The 24749-nt window shown below is 45.2% G+C and overlaps 1 protein-coding gene across 15 annotated transcripts in view; it reads right to left on the bottom strand.

Moving 5' to 3' along the window:
- Positions 1-24749, bottom strand: part of BMPR1B (bone morphogenetic protein receptor type 1B) — an 899743-nt gene that overhangs the window by 158928 nt on the left and 716066 nt on the right. The window lies entirely within an intron of this gene.

Below are 24749 nucleotides of genomic sequence, written 5' to 3'. Positions count from 1 at the left end.
GAGAATCAGGCAGGGAGATGAATGGAAAACGGCATTTAATACGCCCGAGGGTCATTTTGAGTATCTGGTGATGCCGTTCGGACTTGCCAATGCTCCATCTGTTTTTCAGTCTTTTATGCATGACATTTTCCGTGAGTATCTGGATAAATTCTTGATTGTTTACTTGGATGACATTTTGATCTTCTCTGATGATTGGGAGTCTCATGTGAAGCAAGTCAGAATGGTTTTCCAGGTACTGCGTGCTAATTCTTTGTTCGTGAAGGGATCAAAGTGTCTCTTCGGTGTGCAGAAAGTTTCATTTTTGGGGTTCATCTTTTCCCCTTCTACTATCGAGATGGATCCGGTTAAGGTTCAGGCCATCCAGGATTGGACTCAGCCGACATCTCTAAAAAGTCTGCAGAAATTCCTGGGCTTTGCTAATTTTTATCGTCGCTTCATCTGTAATTTTTCTAGCATTGCCAGACCATTGACCGATTTGACCAAGAAGGGTGCTGATTTGGTTAATTGGTCTTCTGCTGCCGTGGAAGCTTTTCAGGAGTTGAAGCGTCGTTTTTGCTGTGCCCCTGTGTTGTGTCAACCTGATGTTTCTCTTCCGTTCCAGGTCGAGGTTGATGCTTCTGAGATTGGTGCAGGGGCGGTTTTGTCACAGAGAGGTTCTGGTTGCTCAGTGTTCAAACCATGTGCTTTCTTTTCCAGGAAATTTTCTGCTGCTGAGCGTAATTATGATGTGGGCAACCGAGAGTTGCTGGCCATGAAGTGGGCATTCGAGGAGTGGCGTCATTGGCTTGAGGGTGCTAAGCATCGCGTGGTGGTATTGACTGATCATAAGAACCTTACTTATCTTGAGTCTGCCAAGCGCTTGAATCCTAGACAGGCCCGTTGGTCGTTATTTTTTGCTCGTTTTGATTTTGTGATTTCATACCTTCCGGGCTCTAAAAATGTGAAGGCGGATGCTCTGTCTAGGAGTTTTGTGCCCGACTCTCCGGGGTTATCTGAGCCGGCGAGTATCCTCAAGGAAGGAGTCATTGTGTCTGCCATCTCCCCTGATTTGCGGAGAGTGTTGCAGAAATTTCAGGCTAATAAACCTGATCGTTGTCCGGCCGAGAAACTGTTCGTCCCTGATAGGTGGACTAGTAAAGTTATCTCTGAACTTCATTGTTCGGTGCTGGCCGGTCATCCAGGAATCTTTGGTACCAGGGAGTTGGTTGCTAGATCCTTCTGGTGGCCATCTCTGTCACGGGATGTGCGTGCTTTTGTGCAGTCCTGTGGAATTTGTGCTAGGGCTAAGCCCTGCTGTTCACGTGCCAGTGGGTTGCTTTTGCCCTTGCCGGTCCCGAAGAGGCCTTGGACACATATTTCGATGGATTTCATTTCTGACCTTCCCGTTTCTCAAAAAATGTCGGTCATTTGGGTGGTCTGTGATCGCTTTTCTAAAATGGTCCATCTGGTGCCCTTGGTTAAATTGCCTTCCTCCTCTGATTTGGTGCCTTTGTTCTTCCAGCATGTGGTTCGTTTACATGGCATTCCTGAGAATATTGTTTCTGACAGAGGTTCCCAGTTTGTCTCGAGGTTCTGGCGAGCCTTTTGTGGTAGGATGGGCATTGACCTATCTTTCTCCTCGGCCTTCCATCCTCAGACTAATGGCCAGACCGAACGAACCAATCAGACCTTGGAAACATATCTGAGATGTTTTGTTTCCGCTGACCAGGATGATTGGGTGTCATTTTTGCCGTTGGCTGAGTTCGCCCTTAATAATCGGGCCAGCTCGGCTACCTTGGTCTCTCCATTTTTCTGCAATTCTGGGTTCCATCCTCATTTCTCTTCAGGACAGGTTGAGTCTTCGGACTGTCATGGTGTGGATTCTGTGGTGGACAGGTTGCAGCAGATCTGGACTCAGGTAGTGGACAATTTGACCTTGTCCCAGGAGAAGGCTCAGCTTTTCGCTAATCGTAGACGCCGTGTGGGACCCCGACTTCGTGTTGGGGATCTGGTTTGGTTATCTTCTCGTCATATTCCTATGAAGGTTTCCTCTCCTAAATTTAAACCTCGTTTTATTGGTCCGTATAGGATTTCTGAGATTCTCAATCCGGTGTCTTTTCGTCTGACCCTCCCAGACTCCTTTTCCATACATAATGTATTCCATAGGTCGTTGTTGAGGAGATACGTGGCACCTATGGTTCCATCTGTGGAGCCTCCTGCCCCTGTTTTGGTGGAGGGGGAATTGGAGTATGTTGTGGAGAAGATTTTGGATTCTCGTGTCTCTAGATGGAAACTCCAGTATCTGGTCAAATGGAAGGGTTATGCTCAGGAAGATAATTCCTGGGTTTTTGCCTCTGATGTCCATGCCCCAGATCTTGTTCGTGCCTTTCATGTGGCTCATCCTGGTCGGCCTGGGGGTTCTGGTGAGGGTTCGGTGACCCCTCCTTAAGGGGGGGTACTGTTGTGAATTCTGTGGCTGAGTTCACTTCTGTGGTCACAAGTGGTATTGCAGTCTCTGGGCTTCCTCCCTCAGGTGTTTTGGTGAGCTCGTTGGCTGCCTTGCTATTTAGCTCCACCTGAGTCTGTCTTCCTTGCTCCTTGTCAATGTTCCAGTGTTGGATCTGAGCTACTGCATCTTTCCTTGGGCCTGCTGCTCTGCTAGATAAGTGCTTCTAGTTTGTTTTCTGTTTTTTCTGTCCAGCTTGCTATTATCTTTTGCTGGAAGCTCTGAGAAGCAAAGGGGTGCACCGCCGTGCTGTTAGTTCGGCACGGTGGGTCTTTTTGCCCCTTTGCGTGGTTTTCGTTTTAGGGTTTTTTTGTAGACTGCATAGTTCTCTTTGCTATCCTCGCTCTGTCTAGAATATCGGGCCTCACTTTGCTGAATCTATTTCATTCCTACGTTTGTCTTTTCATCTTGCTAACAGTCATTATATGTGGGGGGCTGCCTATTCCTTTGGGGTATTTCTCTGAGGTAAGTCAGGCTTGTATTTCTGTCTTCAGGCTAGTCAGCTCCTCAGGCAGTGCCGAGTTGCATAGGTAGTGATAGGCGCAATCCACTGCTGCTTATAGTTGTGTGAGGATAGATCAGGTACTGCAGTCTACAGAGATTCCACGTCTCAGAGCTCGTCCTATTGTTTTTGGTTATTGCCAGATCTCTGTATGTGCGCTGATTACTGCACGCTGTGTTGCCTGATTGCCGGCCATAACAGGGATGGTACTTTTTTACTACCTACATGTATATTTCAATCAGGTCCTGCACTGACCTGTGGATCTGCAGCAGCCACCATTAATATATGTCCTTCCTTCAATATCACCAGATGAGTAGTTCTCTTGGTGGGCAACTTTGTGTAACGTTTGATAAGACCCTATTTGCGCTTTTGTGTCTCCCTCTTTTCTCTGAGACATCTTATTAAAGGATACATGAAAACTTATTATTTTTGTGATCACTATTACCCAAGTGACCCCCAACCCTTATATTTCATATGCGGTCTGGCCTGTTAGTTAATATTAGGTCTAGCAGTGCCCCCCTCTTGTTGGGTCCTGAACAAGTTGTGAAAGGTAGTTGTCTCTCAGTTGTCAAAAACCGATTACCTTTGCTGGAATTGCAGGTTTCTGTTCCCCAATGTATTTCAGGGTAGTTGAAGTCCCCCATAATAATGACTTCTCCTTGAGTCGCAGCTTTATCTATTTGCTTTATGAGGATATTCTCCGGTGCTTCGATTATTTTTGGAGACTTATAACAAACCCCTATCAATAATTTATTATTTTCCCCTCCCCTTATCTCCACCCACAAGGACTCTACATGTTCATTAGATTCACCTATATTATCACGCAGGATGGGTTTTAAGGATGATTTTACATATAGACACATATACCTCCTCCTCGCTTATCCGTTCGGTCATTTCTGAACAGACTATAGCCCTGTAAATTAACAGTCCAGTCATGGCTCTCATCCAGCCAGGTCTCAGAAATCCCTACGATGTCATAATTATGCTCCAACAAAATTAATTCTAATTCCTCCATTTTGTTTGTGAGGCTCCTGGCATTAGTATACATGCACTTTATGCATCTCTCTGTATCTTTATTATTTCTTAAATTATTAACTGTTCTAACCTCACCCCCATGCCATCCCCAATTTCTTTATTTGTGCCCAGGTCACTATCTCACAATCTTCCCCTCCTATAAAATTAATACCCTCCCCCCATTGCTTTTTTAAACACTCCTCCAACCTTCTAGCCATTTTCTCCCCCAGCACAGCTGCACTCTCCCCATTGAGGTGCAGCCCATCCCTAGGGTAGAACCTCTAGCCAACTGAGAAGTCAGCCCAGTTCTCCAGGAACCCAAACCCCTCCTTCCTACACCAATTCCTGAGCCACTTATTTATCTCCCTAATCTCCTTTTGCCTCTCTGGCGTGGCACATAATACAGGCAGTATTTCCGAGAATATCATCTTGGAGGTCCTTGCTTTAAGCTTGCAGCCTAATTCCCTGAAATTGTTTTTTAAAGGACCCTCCATCTACCTCTAACTTTGTCATTTGTGCCAATGCGCACCATGAATGCTGGGTCCTCAACAGTCCCTCCCAGTAATCTGTCAACCCGATCAGTGATGTGTCGAACTCGAGCTCCAGGTAGGCAGCAAACTGTTCGACGATCTCTCTTTGTGACAGATTACCCTATCTGTTCCCCTAATAATTAAATCCCACACTACCAGCATCTGTCTAGCCTGCCCTACTCTCCTATTTTCCCCCATTAGTTGGCTGATGGCTGAACAGTCCTTCAAATCAACAACTATTTAATTCCAACTCCACAATATGCAGGAGTGCTTGACCGAGTGCTCATGTGAGACAGCCTCTGCCAGACATCTATGATCAGTCATTGGAATTCCAACAGTTGGATAATTTTCTCCTCCAACATCCTCTTTCGGAGGAGAGTCAGGAGGCCCCCATACAGATTAGACTTTCCTACGATCTCCCCAATATTGGCAGGTTAGGATGACTTTAGTGTAATGTGCATAGGGGCCTTTACTGAGAAGACATTGCACTTGGCACTCTCACTAAAGCTGCTGAGATGCACAGATAATGGGGCCTAGCTGATAAGAAATCTTTACAGTTCCTATGGGCAACGTAGGTGACAAAAGAGTCTGATCAGCCCTACAAAACAATACAATGGGCATGGTTTTGTAAGTATGCCTAGGTCAAAGCATCAATAGACTCTAAAAAAAATTGGCATAAATGTGTGTGAACATCCTCAGTAAGCCATGGGAACACTTGTACTTTTTCATTTATTTCCTAGTATTGTAACTGGACAGAACTTCAGAGCTATAATGGTTGACAATTCCTGACCATAAATGGTAAGATTTGTTATGCAACATGCAATAAAATGTGCTTTGAATTATATTATGTATCACGGTTCTGGGTTTCTGCTTCTACATAAAAGCCCCCAACTAATGTGTTTGTGGTTAGAAAATCTCTGTCAGAAAAAGCAAACATAATATAGATTATTCTTGTGTTTTCATGGAGCAGTGATGCATTTAGAAACTCACTACTGTCTTGAACTATCAAGCTGTATGTTCTGAACAAAGCAAATTAAATATTTTTTCCATATATACTGTATCTATACTCAGATCCTCTTTCATTTAAAAATTCCTACTCACTAATATTCAGACTGTCTAGCCCCTTTATTCGGTGGTTTCCTTTACATGCTTGCAGTCGAGTGGCCCATTATGTGTAGACTCCTGAGTAGGGTTGAGCGACCTTGACTTTTTTAGAGTCGAGTCGGGTTTCGCAAAACCCGACTATCTCAATAGTCGGGTCGAGTGAAATCGGCCGATTATGACGTAAAGTCGGGATTGACCGAAACACGAAACCCAATGCAAGTCAATGGGGCAGCATAGTCGGCAGTGAGTGGGGGCCAGGAAAACACCTAGAGTGCCCATTTTAATGTCAAAACCATGGATTCTTCTTAATGAAGCTTGTCAATCTTAATTTCCCTTATAGTAATAGTTACGGTAAGGTAAGTATTTAAACTTTGCAAGTGCTGTGATCCTGAGCAAGCAGGGGGTGCCCACTCGTTGGCATTGGCACTGGCACAGGGCCCCTCAAAGTACGGCGGTGTGTTTGCACGGCGGGGGTGCCTCCCACCGGCAGCAACACTTTTGCGTACTATGAGGGGCCCTGTGCCAGTCACGTCGCCAACGAGTATTCCTCCCTCCACCTGATGAAGGAACCTGCACTTTCATCTGCACCTTCCTCTTTGTCCCCGTGTAAGGTGGTATGGTATGCGGGAAGAGGAACCTGACTTTCAGCAGGGTCACAATCTTGCTGTGTAGCGTGCACGGGGAATGTTGCGTTATGGGTCAATGTACCAGCAGACTCATCTATCACTGGCTGGGCAATGGGCAGGATGAGGAGGAAACACCGATATAGGCCCAAAGAATAAAGTGGTTTAAATGCAGTTCAAAATTGGTAAGAGGACTAACCAGGGGGCATTGCTTTGTTCAGTGGAGGACAACTGTAATGAGAGGCTGACACAGAGAGTAGGCCCAAATCAGTAATTAATACAAATGCCACTGGTGCATATCAGTACAGCCAAATCAGTAATTAGTCTAAATGCAGTTCAAAATTGGCAGCAGTAGTAAACAGGCGGCACAGCTTTGTTCAGTGGAGGAGAACAGCAAGGAGCGGCAGACACCAATAGTAGGCCCCAACCCAACTAGTAGGCCAAATGCAGTCTAACATTAACAACTACTTAACGAGAGCCTGAAAATGGAATTTCAGGACAGGAAACCAGGAGAACAGCAAGGAGCGGCAGACACTGTTAGTAGGCCCCAACCCAACTAGTAGGCCAAATGCAGTTGTTCCATTTAACAACTATTTAACAAGAGCCTCAAGATTGAAGCAATGGAGAGGCAACCTGGGGAACACCTTGGAGTGGAACACACCGTCTCTACACCCCTGACCCAACTTGTAGGCCGCATGCAGTGTTGTTTTCAACAACTACTAAACGAGAGCCAGAAGATTGAAGCAATGGAGAGGCAACCTGGAGAACACCTTGGAGCGGCAGACACTGGTAGTAGGCCCCAACCCAAGTACTAGCCCCACTGCAGTTAGATTTAAAAAAAATACTAAACGAGAGCCTGAAGATCAAAGCTCAGAAAAGGCAACCCGGAGAACACCTTGGAGCGGCAGACACTGGTAGTAGGCTTTAAACCCAAAATTTTTGTCAATGGAGTTTATAAAATGTTCCATGGGTACACAGGCAGCATTGGTGTGGTAAGCGGAGGACAATTTCTATTTGGGACTGCAGACAGACTTAGTAGGCTGTCCCCTGTGGACCATGCATCCACAACATTAACCCAGTGCACCGTAATGGACATGTAACCTTTCGTGGACATGCCTACTGGTCCATGCATCTGTTGTCAGGTGCACCTTTCTAATATTAGATAGCCTGAGAGCATGAACAATGCGGATTTTTACATGATGGTGGAGGGCTGGGATGGCTTTTCTCGCAAAAGAAGTGACGACTGGGTAGCTCTTACCGTGGTACAGCGTAGTCCATCTGGGCTTTATAATTATAAATAAAAGAAAAAAAGTAGGCTGTATGCACTTTGAAATAGGTTCCAGGGGTACACGGGCGGCAGTGGACTGGTCACTGGAGGACTAGTGGAAGGAGGAACCGCAGACAGGCTTCGAAGGCCTAACATAAAAAAATTGGGCTGTAGGCACTTTATAATTGGTTCCAGGGGTACACGGGCAGCATTGGTCTGGTCAGTGGAGTAGTATTAGAAAGAAGGGACCGCAGACAGGCTTCGAAGGCCTAACATAAAAATATTGGGCTGTAGGCACTTTCTAATTGGTTCCAGGGGTACACGGGCAGTAGTAGACAGGTCAGTGGAGTAGTAGTAGAAAGAAGGGACCGCAGACAGGCTTCGAAGGCCTAACATAATAAAATTGGGATGTAGGCACTTTTAAATTCGTTCCAGGGGTACACGGGCAGCAGTAGACAGGTCAGTGGAGGCCTAGTGGAAGGAGGGACCGCAGACAGGCTTCGAAGGCCTAACATAAAAAAATTGGACTGTAGGCACTTTTAAATTCGTTCCAGGGGTACACGGGCAGCAGTGGTCTGGTCAGTGGAGGAGTAGTAGAAAGAACGGACCGCAGACAGGCTTCGAAGGCCTAACATAAAAAAAATTGGGCTGTAGGCACTTTATAATTGGTTCCAGGGGTACACGGGCAGCAGTAGACAGGTCAGTGGAGGCCTTGTTGAAGGAGGGACCTCAGACAGGCTTCGAAGGCCTAACATAAAAAAAAATTGGGCTGTAGGCAATTTATAATTGGTTCCAGGGGTAAACGGGCAGCAGTAGACAGGTCAGTGGAGTAGTAGTAGAAAGAAGGGATCGCAGACAGGCTTCGAAGGCCTAACATAATAAAATTGGGCTGTAGGCAATTTATAAATGGTTCCAGGGGTACACGGGCAGCATTGGTGTTGTCATCGGAGGCCGATTGTAATGAGTGTCTGCCAGCTAGTAGTCCCAAACAATAAATACATGTTAATCTCCCTCATGACAACAAAACGAAACCACCAAAGGGTGCAATCATTCAGTAATGGGGTGGGCTCCTCTGCGTAGTTTCAGACCTAGTAATTTGGCACAAAGTATTTACTTGGCTAAATATAGGACACTGCCCCTGACTATGTTAAGTACCATCATACATGTCAACACAATGGTATTGTCAGTGGCAGGAATTTACGGATGTCAGCGCATAGACAAAACATTGGTGGAACTGTGAGAGATAATTGTGCAAGTGGTTTAGCAATGTTTGAGCTGGGGGTGGGGGAACTCTCTTGTGGCCGGCGGTACAGGCCCAGGGCCCCTCATGTTACAACAGTGTGTCTGACGTTGGGTGCGCACCACCACCACCAGAGACACTTTATTGTACTATGAGGGACCCAGTGGCAGTGCCGTCGACCAAAAGCGGGCACACCCACCTCTTCAGACAAACAGCACTCTCACGGGTGCTGGCGCCAAGTGGCGATACCACGGCCCCGTGTGGGGAGTTTGGCCATTTAGGGAGGTGTAAACATGTCGTATGCTGGACAATCAGGTGCTGCAAATTACGAGATTGGAAAAGTCATTCAGAATAGCCCACAGGCAAGACCTTTTCATAGGAAATCTAGGTGTCGGCCGGGCAAGATGGGGCAAAAGATTTCGAAATCCAGTTGTGGTTCATTTTAATAAAGGTTAGATCATCTACATTTTGGGTAGCCAGATGAGTCCTTTTTTCGGTTAATATTGAACCTGCAGCACTGAATACTCTTTCTGATAGGACACTAGCTGCCGGGCAAGCAAGCTCCTGCAATGCATATTCTGCCAATTCTGGCCAGGTGTCTAATTTGGATGCCCAGTAATCAAATGGGAATGACGGTTGAGGGAGAACATCGATAAGGGATGAAAAATAGTTAGTAACCATACTGGACAAATGTTGTCTCCTGTCACTTTGAATTGATGCTGCAGTACCTGTCCTGTCTGCGGTCATAGCAAAATCACTCCACAACCTGGTCAGAAAACCCCTCTGTCCAACCCCACTTCTGATTTCTGCACCTCTAACACTTCTGGTCTGCTGGCCCCTGCAGCTCGTGTGAGAACGTTCACGGGCGCTGTGTGCTGGGAATGCCTTAAGCAAACGGTCAACAAGAGTTGATTGTTTGGTTGCTAATATTAGTTCCAAGTTCTCATGTGGCATTATATTTTGCAATTTGCCTTTATAGCGAGGATCAAGGAGGCAGGCCAACCAGTAATCGTCATCGTTCATCATTTTAGTAATGCATGTGTCCCTTTTGAGGATACGTAAGGCATAATCCGCCATGTGGGCCAAAGTTCCAGTTGTCAAATCTGCGGTTGTGCTTGGTTGAGGGGCAGTTTCAGGCAAATCTACGTCACCCGAACCCGGCCTTGCCATGCCAGCAATTTCCAGTGGCCCCAGAAAAGCTTCCTCATTAAAAATATAATCATCCCCATCATCCTCCTCATCCTCCTCCTCCTCTTCGCCCGCTACCTCGTCCTGTACACTGCCCTGGCCAGACAATGGCGGACTGTCATCAAGGCTTTCCTCTTCCTCTGCTGCAGATGCCTGATCCTTTATGTGCGTCAAACTTTGCATCAGCAGACGCATTAGGGGATGCTCATGCTTATTATGGCGTTGTCTGCACTAACCAGCCGTGTGCATTCCTCAAAACACTGAAGGACTTGACACATGTCTTGTATCTTCGACCACTGCACACCTGACAACTCCATGTCTGCCATCCTACTGCCTGCCCGTGTATGTGTATCCTCCCACAAAAACATAACAGCCCGCCTCTGTTCACACAGTCTCTGAAGCATGTGCAGTGTTGAGTTCCACCTTGTTGCAACATCTATGATTAGGCGATGCTGGGGAAGGTTCAAAGACCGCTGATAGGTCTGCATACGGCTGGAGTGTACGGGCGAACGGCGGATATGTGAGCAAAGTCCACGCACTTTGAGGAGCAGGTCGGATAACCCCGGATAACATTTCAGGAAGCACTGCACCACCAGGTTTAAGGTGTGAGCCAGGCAAGGAATGTGTTTCAGTTGGGAAAGGGAGATGGCAGCCATGAAATTCCTTCCGTTATCACTCACTACCTTGCCTGCCTCAAGATCTACAGTGCCCAGCCGCGACTGCGTTTCTTTTTGCAAGAACTCGGACAGAACTTCCGCGGTGTGTCTGTTGTCGCCCAAACACTTCATAGCCAATACAGCCTGCTGACACTTGCCAGTAGCTGCCCCATAATAGGAGACCTGGTGTGCAACAGTGGCAGCTGCGGATGGAGTGGTTGTGCGACTGCGGTCTGTGGACGAGCTCTCGCTTCTGCTGGATGACGAGGAGGAGGGTGTGCGAACAGCTACAGCCAACTGTTTCCTAGACCGTGGGCTAGGCAGAACTGTCCCAAAATTGCTGTCCCCTGTGGACCCTGCATCCACAACATTCACCCAGTGTGCCGTGATGGACACGTAACGTCCCTGGCCATGCCTACTGGTCCATGCATCTGTTGTCAGGTGCACCTTTGTGCTCACAGATTGCCTGAGTGCATGGACGATGCACTCTTTAACATGCTGGTGGAGGGCTGGGATGGCTTTTCTGGAAAAGAAGTGTTGACTGGGTAGCTCGTAGTGTGGTACAGCGTAGTCCATCAGGGCTTTGAAAGCTTCGCTTTCAACTAACCGGTAGGGCATCATCTCTAACGAGATTAGTCTAGCTATGTGGGCGTTCAAACCCTGTGTACGCGGATGCGAGGCTAAGTACTTCCTTTTTCTAACCATAGTCTCATGTAGGGTGAGCTGGACTGGAGAGCTGGAGATCGTGGAACTAGCGGGGGTGCCGGTGGACATGGCAGACTGAGAGACGGTGGGAGATAGTATTTTTGCCGCCGGTGCCCTAGATGCAGTGTTTCCTACTACGAAACTGGTGATTCCCTGACCCTGACTGCTTTGGCCTGGCAAAGAAACCTGCACAGATACTGCAGGTGGTGCGGAAAATGGTGGCCCTACACTGCCGGAAGGGATGTTGCGTTGCTGACTAGCTTTATTGGCCGAGGGTGCTACAACCTTAAGGGACGTTTGGTAGTTAGTCCAGGCTTGCAAATGCATGGTGGTTAAATGTCTATGAATGCAACTTGTATTGAGACTTTTCAGATTCTGACCTCTGCTTAAGGTAGTTGAACATTTTTGACAGATGACTTTGCGCTGATCAATTGGATGTTGTTTAAAAAAATGCCAGACTGCACTCTTTCTAGCATCGGATACCTTTTCAGGCATTGCAGACTGAGCTTTAACCGGATGGCCACGCTGTCCTCCAACAGGTTTTGACTTTGCCACGCGTTTTGGGCCAGATACGGGCCCGGCAGATGGAACCTGTTGCGATGTTGATGCCTGCTGCGGCCCCTCCTCCTCCGCTTCAGAACTACTGCCGCCTGCACCCTGTTCCCCCAATGGCTGCCAATCGGGGTCAACAACTGGGTCATCTATAACCTCCTCTTCTAGCTCGTGCGCAACTCCGTCTGCGTCACCGTGTAAGTCGGTGGTAGAGCGTTCGTGACAGGGCAACATAGTCTCATCAGGGTCTGATTCTGGATCAGTACCCTGCGAGGGCAGTGTTGTGGTCTGAGTCAAAGGACCAGCATAGTAGTCTGGCAGTGGCTGTGCATCAGTGCACTCCATGTCAGATTCAACTTGTAATGGGCATGGCCTGTTAACTGCATCACTTTCTAAGCCAGGGACGGTATGTGTAAAGAGCTCCATGGAGTAACCCGTTGTGTCGCCTGCTGCATCCTTCTCTGTTGTTGTTTTTGCTGAAAAGGACAAGGAAGCGACTTGTCCCTGACCGTGAACATCCACTAACGACGCGCTGCTTTTACATTTACCAGTTTCAAAAGAGGAGGCAAAAGAGCTAGAGGCTGAGTCAGCAAGATAAGCCAAAACTTGCTCTTGCTGCTCCGGCTTTAAAAGCGGTTTTCCTACTCCCAGAAAAGGGAGCGTTCGAGGCCTTGTGTAGCCAGACGACGAACCTGGCTCCACAGCTCCAGACTTAGGTGCAATATTTTTTTTTACCACGACCACCTGATGCTCCACCACTACCACTACCCTCATTACCAGCTGAAAATGAACACCCCTGGCCACGACCTCTTCCACCAGACTTCCTCATTGTTTTAAAAACGTAACCAAACTAACGGTATTTGTTGCTGTCAAACAACTTACACGGTGAGCTATAACTTCAGTATGATTTAGATACCCCTTTACAGGTGGGTGACACCGCAAGGAAAAGCAGGCACAATGTTACACACTCTGTTTTTGGTGGCACCAAATGAGAGAGATGCCACACACGCAGGACTGTCACTCAAGCACAAATGTCAATATTAATCTCCTACTGTTTGTTTTTACTTTTTCAGGGAGAATTTAGAAACCCCCCCAAAAAAATGATTTTTTTCAGGAAGAATTTAGGAAACAAATAAAAAAAGTTGATTTTTTCAGAGAGAATTTAGAAACCAAATAAAAAAACAAAACAAAAAGGCTTTCTATGGCCCACTATCTGAGAGAGAGAGATGGCACACCCAGGAGTCAGGACTGGCACACAAGCAGAAAGGCCAATATTAATCTCCCACGTTTTTTTTTTTACTTTTTTCAGGGAGAATTTAGAAACACAAAAAAAAATGATTTTTTAAGGAAGAATTTAGAAAACAAAATAAAAAAAAGTGATTTTTTTTCAGAGAGAATTTAGAAACCAAACAAAAAACAAAAACAAATAGGCTTTCTATGGCCCACTATCTGAGAGAGAGAGAGATGGCACACCCAGGAGTCAGGACTGGCACACAAGCAGAAAGGCCAATATTAATCTCCCACTGTTTTTTTTAATTTTTTCAGGGAGAATTTAGAAAACAAATTAAAAAAAGTGATTTTTTCAGAGAGAATTTAGAAACCAAATAAAAAAAATAGGCTTTCTATGGCACACTATCTGAGAGAGAGAGATGGCACGCTCAGGACTGGCACACAAGCCCAAAGGGCAATATTAATCTCCCACTGTTTTTATTTTTTTCAGGGAAAATTTATAAAACCAATGAAAAAATAATAAATAGGCTTTCTATGGCCCACTATTTAACAGAGATGGCACGCTCAGGACTGGCACACAAGCCCAAAGGGCAATATTAATCTCCCACTGTTTTTATTTTTTTCAGGGAAAATTTATAAAACCAATGAAAAAATAATAAATAGGCTTTCTATGGCCCACTATTTAACAGAGATGGCACGCTCAGGACTGGCACACAAGCCCAAAGGGCAATATTAATCTCCCACTGTTTTTATTTTTTTCAGGGAGAATTTATACAACCAATGAAAAAAAAATAAATAGGCTTTCTAAGGCCCACTATTTGAGAGAGAGATGGCACGCTCAGGACTGGCACACAAGCCCAAAGGCCAATATTAATCTCCCACTGTTTTGTTTTTTTCAGGGAGAATTTAGAAACGCCATAAATAAAAAACAGAAAAAAAAATTAGGCTTTCTATGGCCCACTATGTGAGATGGCACACACAGGGATGGCACTCGAGCAGAAATGCCAATCTTAATCTCCCACAGCTTTTTTTTTTTAGGGAGAATTAAAAAAAAAAAAAAAAACACAGGGACTGTCCTACAATTACTATCTCCCTGCAGTAATCTCAGCCAGGTATGGCAGGCAGCAAAAAGGAGTGGACTGCTGCACAAATGAAATAAAAAGTGTGGACAAACAAACAAGATAGCTGTGCAGAAAGGAAGGAACAACAGGATTTGTGCTTTGAAAAAAGCAGTTGGTTTGCACAGCGGCGTACACGCACAGCAATGCAGCTATCAGGGAGCCTTCTAGGGCAGCCCAATGAGCTACAGCGCTGAGGAAAAAAAAATGTAGCTTCCACTGTCCCTGCAAACAAAGGTGGTGTTGGACAGTGGAAATCGCTACAGCACAAGCGGTTTGGTGGTTAATGGACCCTGCCTAACGCTATCCCTGCTTCTGACGAAGCGGCTGCAACCTCTCCCTACGCTCAGATCAGCAGCAGTAAGATGGCGGTCAGGTGGAACGCCCCTTTATAGCCCCTGTGATGCCGCAGACAGCAAGCCAATCACTGCAATGCCCTTCTCTAAGATGGTGGGGACCAGGACCTATGTCATCACGCTGCCCACACTCTGCGTCCACCTTCATTGGCTGAGAAATGGCGCTTTTCGCGTCATTGAAACGCGACTTTGGCGCAAAAGTCGCGTACCGCATGGCCGACCCCGCACAGGGGTCGGGTCGGGTTTCATGAAACCCCACTTTGACAAAAGTCGGCGACTTTTGAAAATGAACGATCCGTTTCGCTCAACCCTACTCCTGAGCAATAGTCAATATAATTGATCTCTTGCCTGATCTGAACATGCATGGCCATTAGACAATCTGTAAAGGCACTCTGCAGGTGGAAGCCTGGCAATTCTTAATAAAGGTACCCTCACACTCAGCAACTTTGCAACGAGAACGACAACGATCCATGACATTGCAGCGTCCTGGATAACGATCTCGTTGTGTTTGACACGCAACAGCGATCTGGATCCCGCTTTGACATCGCTGGTCGGTTGTAGAAGTCCAGAACTTTATTTCGTCGTCAGGTCGGCGTGTATTGTCATGTTTGACATCAAAAGCAACGATGCCAGCAATGTTTTACATGGAGCTAACAAACAGCGAGAACGATAAGTGAGTCGCCGTTACATCACTGGATCGCTCCTGCATTGTTCCTGAGTTGCTGTGTTTGACGTCTCTACAGCGACCTAAACAGCGACTAGGGTTGAGCGAAATGGATCGTTCATTTTCAAAAGTCGCTGACTTTTGACAAAGTCGGGTTTCATGAAATCCGACCCGATCCCTGTGTGGGGGTCGGCCATGCGGTACGCGACTTTCGCGCCAAAGTCGCGTTTTGTATGACGCGCTTGGCGCCATTTTTTCAGCCAATGAAGGAGCGTGGGCAGAGTGATGACATGGGTCTTAGGGGCATGGACGCCTATCGTCATCTTGTCGATTGTGCACAGTAGCGATTTGCAATGTGTAACACCAGCTTTTCTGTTCAGGGACGGAGGGAGAGAGAGAGAGAGAGAGAGAGAGAGAGAGAGAGAGAGAGAGAGAGAGAGGGAGAGCGAGAGGGAGAGGGAGAGCGAGAGCGAGAGCGAGAGCGAGAGGGAGAGAGAGAGGGAGAGGGAGAGGGAGAGGGAGAGGGAGAGGGAGAGGGAGAGAGAGAGAGAGAGAGAAAAAAAAAAAAAAAAAAAAAATTCCCATTGACTTTGCATTGGGTTTCGTGTTTCGGTTGATCCCCGACTTTTTGCCATAATCGGCCGATTTCACTCGACTCGAATTTAGAGATAGTCGGGTTTCGCGAAACCCGACTCGGCCCTAAAAAAGTAAAAGTCGCTCAACCCTAACAGCGTAGCGATCGGCTCATTGTCTATATCGCTGCAGCGTCGCTGAGTGTGACGGTACCTTAACTCTTCCATGGACAGATTGCTCAATCCAATCCATTTAGCAGGTCCCAGGGAAACCCTAGAGTTCACCTTTTAACCCTATACAGGCTTCTGGACAAACAAAACACACCACTGGGTTATGTCCACAGAGTGGCTACTGGATGTTGGGTGAGCTAGCAGAGATAATTGTGAGCCCAATCGGGGACAGCGATGATAATGTGTGCAAACTGTAAAGCGCTGCGTAATATGTTAGCGCTATATAAAAATAAAGATTATTTATTATTTATTATAAGGGTCTTTAAGATCGTCTTTGACTGGATACAACCAGAGACAAAATCAGAAAAAAAGGAACGTGATCAGGAGAATACGGAGATTAGAAACAGGAATGAAACAGGATGAATTACAGTTGAGTAATGAGAATAAGTCTGGGTGATTGTAAACTATGACTGATAACAGTCATAGGTTACAGGCTGTAGGTGGTCTATATTTGTGACCACACCCAAGGTTCACAGTAAGGAGCCAATTAGATAAGGTATTAACATATGAGCTGCTTGCCTGGACAGCACCAAGTTCTAGAAATGACTTGACAGAACTGATCGGGTTTCCCCAAGTCGTTCACAATCAAATGTGCCATAGCACCTACAGTATATGAAAATGCAAAGGTAGTAAGGGTGGGATCAGATATGGATGTTACACAAAAGCTGTGAATTTAGATAGGCAGATTTAGGTTATTCTACAGTAGAGAAATTGCAATTACTTACATGCCCATAATAATCAAAGTATGGTGCACCATAAATCAGCATACTGAGTGTCACTGAGCCGTGCCTGGGACATCCTACTTCTATATGCAGGAGGCCTTAGCCTTACTTATGTTTACTGCACAAGTCCATCTTGGTGTTATAAGAGTATGGAGAGGATGAAAAAAATAAACATTTTTCTTTTCCGAAATTCTCTTTTATCCTTGATCTCACCATCTGGGAAGTCACTGGAAAATTTCAATGTGTGAAACATCCGAAAAACTGTGGATTTTTGGATTATAATAATAGCTTGAGTCAAAGCTATCCAAGTGGTGGCCTGGAGCATGAGTGAATCCAGCAAAAGCCTTTTCATGCTTCCCACCCACCTTAAGTCACCAAAGACTTTATTGTAAGACTCTTTCCATGAGATTGTGTTCTTAATGCAATCAAAATGTGAAAAAAAAAACAAATGAAGTAGTGCGTTCAGTGCAATATGAAGAAGTACCGTAACTAGATTGGGTTAAAAAAAGAAAGAAATATTTGGTAGGTAAACCTGGCAGCCATGGTAAAAGGAGTTTGGAAATATTTTTTTTTATAGTTTTACACTATGCACCAGCACAATAAAATGGTATAAAAAAGGAAAATGTAAAACTTAAAGTAAGGTCATTCATTGCCTTTTCAACAGATAGATCAGATGAGTCTGGTGAGAGTTAGGAGAAAGCTTTACTATTTAACTCAACTGTGAGGACTCTCTTGGAGAAGCTGATGACTGACAGTGTCAAAAGTGGCATCTGGGTCTAATAAAATGAGAATGGTAACATGACCTGACAGACGGTAGTATGTAAGACACTTTTGTTAAACTTTGTCTCAATAGACTCAATGGACTGAATCAGATGATAGAGATAGGTGTCTGGAACATGGGCAAGGAAATCCTATCAGTCAACCAGTTAATTTAAAGTGAAACTGCTAAATAGAAAGTTTGGTTGCCAACAACCACATAGACTAAAGTCACCATCCAGCAATATTGATGATTACTGAAGACTGGCCTTATCTTCTCTACAAATAAATGTCCTATAAGTTAGAAGTCCATGTGTTTTTGGGGACTGTAGATGGTTCAGCAAGAGAAATCCCAAAAATAAACGCTACACTACTGATGACATATATTTCCATGCTATTTAAATATATGGAGGTTAACTCCTTTTTACCTAGGCATTTTTGGCTTTCAGAACAACGCAATAGTTTTTATTGTTTTTATACTTTCCAGAACTAATATTTTTTGCATTATTACACTGACAGAGTAATACAATATTTTTTCTTTTTTTCAGGGGGTTACATATAGGATAGCACTAGGATTTTAGGATTGCTGCATTAAATAGGTGGCATTTAAGTTTTTGACCTCTTCATCTCTGAAGAAGATATTTGCCTATTTAAATGACCAGAGGAATATTGCCTGGCCTAATAGTTTCCTTACATTGACTTGGCGCTCTCCAGAAGGAGAGAACTCCCTGCTTACAACCCATGTCAGAGGCCTTTCACCTGGCCAATTCAGATCCCTTGCTTTGCATTGACTCATGAGAGGCAAGCAACACTTGCAAATTAAATATCTATCTATGTAGTATTTTCTGCTAACTTACAATATGTCTATTTTGTTGTACATTTTGTTACGGCCATATTGTGCCTTAGTGTAGAAATATGTACAGGCATCTTTTAGTACATATAAATGGTATAATTTAACCTCTTAGTGACCGAGACAATTAGGTACTTAATGACCAGGCCAATTTTTAAAATTCTGACCACTATCACTTTGTGAAGATATAGCTCTAGAACGCTTCAATGCATCCCACTGATTCCGAGCCTCCAGAGAAATTCCATTTCTGGGGGTGATATACCCTTATTAGCTATTGAACCTGTTCTACGCCCGGGTGGCGAGCATTTATATTGGTATATGGTCTCCATCCTGGTATGTGCTGCTCCATCCTGCGTCCCCATCCTGTCATGTGCTGCTCCATCCTGCCATGTGCTGCTCCCATCCTGCGCCCCCATCCTGTCATGTGCTGCTCCCATCCTGCGCCCCCATTCTGACATGTGCTGCACCCATCCTGCACCCCTGTTCTGTCATGTGCTGCTGCCATCCTGCGCCCCCGTTCTGTCATGTGCTGCTGCCATCCTGCGCCCCCGTTCTGTCATGTGCTGCTGCCATCCTGCGCCCCCGTTCTGTCATGTGCTGCTGCCATCCTGCGCCCCCGTTCTGTCATGTGCTGCTGCCATCCTGCGCCCCCATTCTGTCATGTGCTGTTGCCATCCTGCGCCCCCGTTCAGTCATGTGCTGCTGCCATCCTGCGCCCCCGTTCTGTCATGTGCTGCTCCCATCCTGCACCCCCGTTCTATCATAGTATATGCCCCGTACACTGCTCCATTATGGTTGATGCCCCCCATAAGATGCTCCATATTATATGCCCCTGTACACTGCTCCATTATGGTTGATGGCCCCCATAAGATGCTCCATAATATATGCCCCGTATGCTGCTGCGATATATAAAAAAAAAATAACATACTCACCTATCGTCGCTGGGCGCCGAGTGCTGGGGGGCCTGAGCAGGCGGGGACACTGGCGCGCTGTGGGGGTCAGGTGCCGGTATCGCCATCAGCTCAGGCCCCCCAGCACTTGCTATACTCACCTGTTTGTCCCGTTCCAGCGCTGCCCGCCGCTTCTTCCGGCTCCTCTGGCTGTGACTGTTCAGTCAGAGGGTGGCGTGCATTGAGCGCGTCATCGCGCCCTCTGAACTGTGAACGTCACAGGCAGAGGACCGGGACACGGAGACGGAGCCGCACGCAGTGCTGGAACGGGGGACAGGTGAATATACTTACCCTCCTGGCGGTCCCTGCCTCTCCTTTGGAGATCGCGGTGTGCGTTCAGTGTTTACGCATACCGCGATCTCCTGGGAGCGTCACTCTGTGGGGTCCAGACTGCGCCGGCCCTTGCGCTTGCGCAGTCTATAAAGGCTTCGGACAGAGTGACGCTCCCAGCATTATATTATAGATTTCTTAGCGCCGTTAAAAAGTGGCGCTAAGGAATAAGTACACTTAACTGCCGCCATTAAAGGCATATCGGCAGTCGTTAAGGGGTTAATAAGCTTTAAAAAAACAAATAACCCTGGTGGGCAGCCATAAATGTTGGCAGGGTTGATGATCATGAGTACAAGGGTTTCCGCTGACTTTCACAGTACAGTGAACAGTCCTGATAATCTCAGTGCTATTATCAAGTAATTTTCTACTATCCCTGCAGTTACAGCAGTAATGCAGCTGTGTAATGCAGCCATCCTGCTAGTGAAGATATGAGCAATGGGATGCCCTGTCTTGACTACTTGAGGCCCTTGAAATACTATTACATCAAGATGGGAGAATGGGTTAAAATTGTTTTGTAATTATCGTACGCATTTTGTACAAAACTTTTATCCACCGGACAAGCCCCTGTAAGTCAGCTTTCTGTATGGCGGCTATCCATTATTGTGGCTCTGAAACACATCTGGTAGTATAAAAGAAGGCATCAGCTGCAAACTGTGGGAGCAAAAGGACTACAAATATAAACCATGACCTGAGAAATTAGCCGTGTGTAACCAAATTGGACATACAGTATGTCCATCTCCTTGGTGGTGTAGAGACAGAGAACCACAGAGGGAGAGAAGAGACATTATACTATACAGAATTTCTCTAGGGCGCAAAATGTCTTGTGGACAACAAAAGTTATATATGTTTATATATCTTTAAAAAAAAATAGTCAGCGGCCTAACCACAATTCCAGATGTTGGATATCTAATTTTGTTCTAATAGATTAGTCACAGCATATGAAACCGATGAAAGATTCATGAAAATTTGATTTGAAAGGTGCATGTCCATGAAAGCCAACAGCATTTAAATGCATTAAATGGTTATTTGCAGTAAATTGTTTATTATGAATGGAAACCATTTAGAAAACCTGTGAGGTTCACACAAACCACTCCGCTGTTATTTGGCCTCTCCTGTCCAGAAAAAATACTCTATAAACCTACCGTACTTAAAATAAACCCCTATTGCAGATATCACCTACATGTTTAAATTTAGTATCATCCAACATTTACGGTTTTGGCTTGCCTCCAGACTCTTATGTAAATAACATTAGCAGAAAATTGCTCATTCATGAGCCACCATATTGTCAATATTCATGTGCAGTTTAAAATATTTATTCAAGTACCAGTGAAATAAAATACGGTATTCAGTCCTTTTGCCAAACTACTTTATGATGCCAAATATATTTTGTTTAAATATGAAAAGAATACCAGGTATATAATTTTATTTCTCCTAATAAGTAAAATATTTTCCATAGAAACTGTGTTCAGCACTAGGTGTAATTGTTACTATAGTCTATAAACATACAGGGTGAGAACTGGGCCATCTACAGGAATGATAGTGAAAACTTGTGGTTTTCTACTATGCTCCACTGGAAAAATGGAAAAAGCTACGCAATCTTACTGTTGGAGCATGGGAGGCCCAAGAATAAGGTTCTGATTGCCTATTTTTCTATATGGACAAAGAAAACACCAATGCTGAAATACAATTTTCCAAAGTTAAGGCTGGGAAAATGATCCAAGAATACACATGTGGGCAAATAATGTGCAGATTTATTTGCAAATGTTGGAATGGCAAATCTTACCAATGATCATAGTGGCTCGCAAATTTATGATTTTGGTTTTGGCTGTTGCCCAACACAATGCCTTCTAAATTGTAAGTGAACATTTTCTAGCTGGAGACATGCTGGTATTATAAATATTATATTGGCAAAGGTCAAGAAATATGAGCCTTCTTACAAACATATGAATACAGTTTATCACTTTGACAGACAAGTGATGATATCACAGATCTTCAACACGGTTCAAGAGTAAATGTGGCAAGGAAAGCTCCTTTCACTAGTGATTCGGCTGTATCATGAATGGACCATCCAACTGTATCATCACATTTACTGGATACTCAGCTGTATGTGAGAATTGTATCTCAAGTGATGAAGAGTGTTGAGAGCTGGAACTGGTGTACGCTGACAGACACACATTACTGGAATATTTCTGCCAATGTAATCATTTCCTAACTAAATCATTGTATCAGCCATTTTTTTCATCATGGAGAATCACGTTTGCATCAAAGAAATATCTTTGGAGAAGCTAAAATGTGCTACTATAAAACAATTTCAATGTCCAATCAGGGGCTTAACTATGATGGGTGAAAGGATTCTATTTGGTTCATAGGAGGACACAAAAAGTCTCTTCAGATTATATGAGAAAACCAATACAAATAGAAGCTAGAGTAAAGCGGATCAAGTCGAATTTTCTGGAACGTACCTGCTGCTAAGCAAGACGGACTATATGGCGGTACTATAAGTATACATACAAGGGTTAACTTCACCCTGCGTGAAGGAAGCGATCCTGTTGCGTCACAGGACCGCGGTACCGCACATAGAGCGCGAGCAATAAGTCAGCGAACACAACCCCAACTAGGATTGAAGTCCGATTAGACCACTGCTGGCACAACACTGCAACTGGGTGTGTAAGGAAACTATTGAAATAGTAAATAAAGGCACGAGAGTGCGTGCGGTGCCGCACTGACGGACGCCACTAACCACCCAGGCTTGGGTAAGGAAAGCGCAGAGGAAGTGCACGGCGCCGTACTGGCGGACACAGCAACTGGACGCTGTGACGTTTGTTACGTGCTGTTGGATAAGTCGGGCGCTAGATAGCAAACATACACCTTCCGCGAACAGACATTAAATAGGGAGGGTTATTTAAAGAGCAACTTTCACTCACAAAACACACACATATTTACAAGACAATACTAGCGCATGGCCGTGCAGTCATGCGCAGTTTATATAGTTGCAGCACAGGAAGCTGCTACTGAAGTTTTTGCCCTTTCAGGACCTTCCAGAAGGACCAATGGAAAGTGTTGCAGTACCTGAGCATGTTTTGCCCTTTCAGGACCTTCCAGGAGGACCAATGGAATGTACTGCAGCACCTGAGCATGTGACCGAACATGTGGCCCTCGACCTCCAATGGGAGACCCTGCCCTGGGCATGCTCAGTGTGAGTAAACAAGGACTTAGTCCCAGAGAGGCTCGCTCGCCGCAGATGAGTGCAGGGTACCATAGGAAAGCCAGAAAAGGCAGTAGTGACCCTATGCACCGAATCAGCCTCAGCGAGACGCTGGGAGCGACGTCTCCTCTGAGCAGAGCCCACTGCGGCCGATACCGAATGGGAGACCGCAGCAGACACGGATCGAGATTCCCCCTGTGTAGCAGAGGAAACTCGACTCCTAACACGTGGCTGCTCTAACTTACCCATAATGCACTGCAACTGTGACATAAGTGGTACGATTGTGAACCTTGAGCCACATTATCATTCTTTGAACAGTGGTATCCAATGCCTAGGTCATCAGAGATCAGCGGGTCCCAGTGGAACACAGGTGGGCACTATGTATGGCAGAGTCAGTGCCCATCCTCTGATTCCACTGGTTATACATATCATATGAAAATCGTTCCTTGCCCCTCACTCTCTTGCTTCTCTCTATCTCGCTTTTTCTTTTCTCTCTCTCCCTTCCAGTACCGAGATCCACATACCGGTATATTTATTTGCCACAAATCAAATTTCTGGGGAAAATTCTACAAAGTCAGCAAATTTAAATTTCAAAAGATCTGCTCATCTCTAAGAGAGACCCATGATAATCAGAGGCTTATAAACATTAACTAATATTTAGTAAGAACTAAAATGCAGCAATTTATAACTATTGTTAAAACAGACGTTTCCACTGCATTTACATTAAAGGGAATATGTCACCCTTTTAAGGCTTTTGAGTTAATAATATGGGCATACAGGTTGCATTCAGCTGAAATCTGTCATACTTGTATGCCTTCTAGACGATGCCTTATTCACTAAAAAATGATCTTGTATAGGTTCGATCTTCCAGGCTATGGGGCATACGCTGTCAAAAAGATAAGACTGGCTCCAATCTTCATTATGCAAGATTTCTCCTCCACTTCTCTTCAGTGTCCCTTTGATGGCATGTGCGTGGCTGGAAATCCCGCGTCTGCGCATTCTGCCAGCCTTCTCACCTCTGAACTGTTCCCGCTCTTTTGTAAGCACAGTCTTCAATTTTGATATGTGCAGGCGCCAAAGAGTCACTGTAACTTCTGGTCCCAGTGATCTCCAGTGCACAAAAAAGGTGAATTCCCCAAAAGTGCAGAACAGGGCAGAGGAGTGACAGTAGGCAGAATGCACAGGCGTGGGATTTCGGGTGATGCACATGACAACAAAGGGACACTGAAGAGAAGGGAAGGAGAAATCTTACATAATGAAGACTGGAGGCGGTCTTATTTACCGGGCAGCACACGCCCATAACCTGGAAGATCAAAGCCATTTTTACTGAACAAGGCCGTCATCAAGGAGGCATACATGTATGATTAATTTCAGCTGTATACAACCTGTATGCCCACATCAATAATTCAAAAAGCTCAAAAAGGTAAGAGATTCCCTTTAAATAGTGCTGCTGTCTGATCGACTCTTGATGTCAAAAACTCAAAATGAATAAAGCCAAGACAGACAAAGCTTACGCAAGTACAACAAAGATGTTTCTTAAAATGTTGCAGGTTTATAAATTATTACCCTCTTTAGTGGTGAGGCAATATAACTTAAAACTTATTTTTCTGAAAAGCAAACTTGGCCTTCCATACACACTGCTCAAAAAAATAAAGGGAACACTTAAAGGGAACCTGTCACCCCCCCCCCCCCCAGGTGTTTTTAACTAAAAGAGCCACCTTGTGCAGCACTAATGCTGAATTCTGTCAAGGTGGCTCTTTTAGTTGTGGTCCCTTTCAATGCTAAAATAAAAGTTTTTATAATTTGTCCCTGATACCTCAAATTTCTCCGGGAGGCATGTCTTTTCCCCCTGGACACAAATGCCTCCCAGTCGTCACTTAATACTTTGTGCACCGGGTT

This window comes from Ranitomeya imitator, chromosome 1 (genome assembly GCF_032444005.1).
Source record: "Ranitomeya imitator isolate aRanImi1 chromosome 1, aRanImi1.pri, whole genome shotgun sequence".
Lineage (NCBI taxonomy): Eukaryota > Metazoa > Chordata > Amphibia > Anura > Dendrobatidae > Ranitomeya > Ranitomeya imitator.
This window is presented reverse-complemented; position numbering and strand designations above follow the sequence as displayed.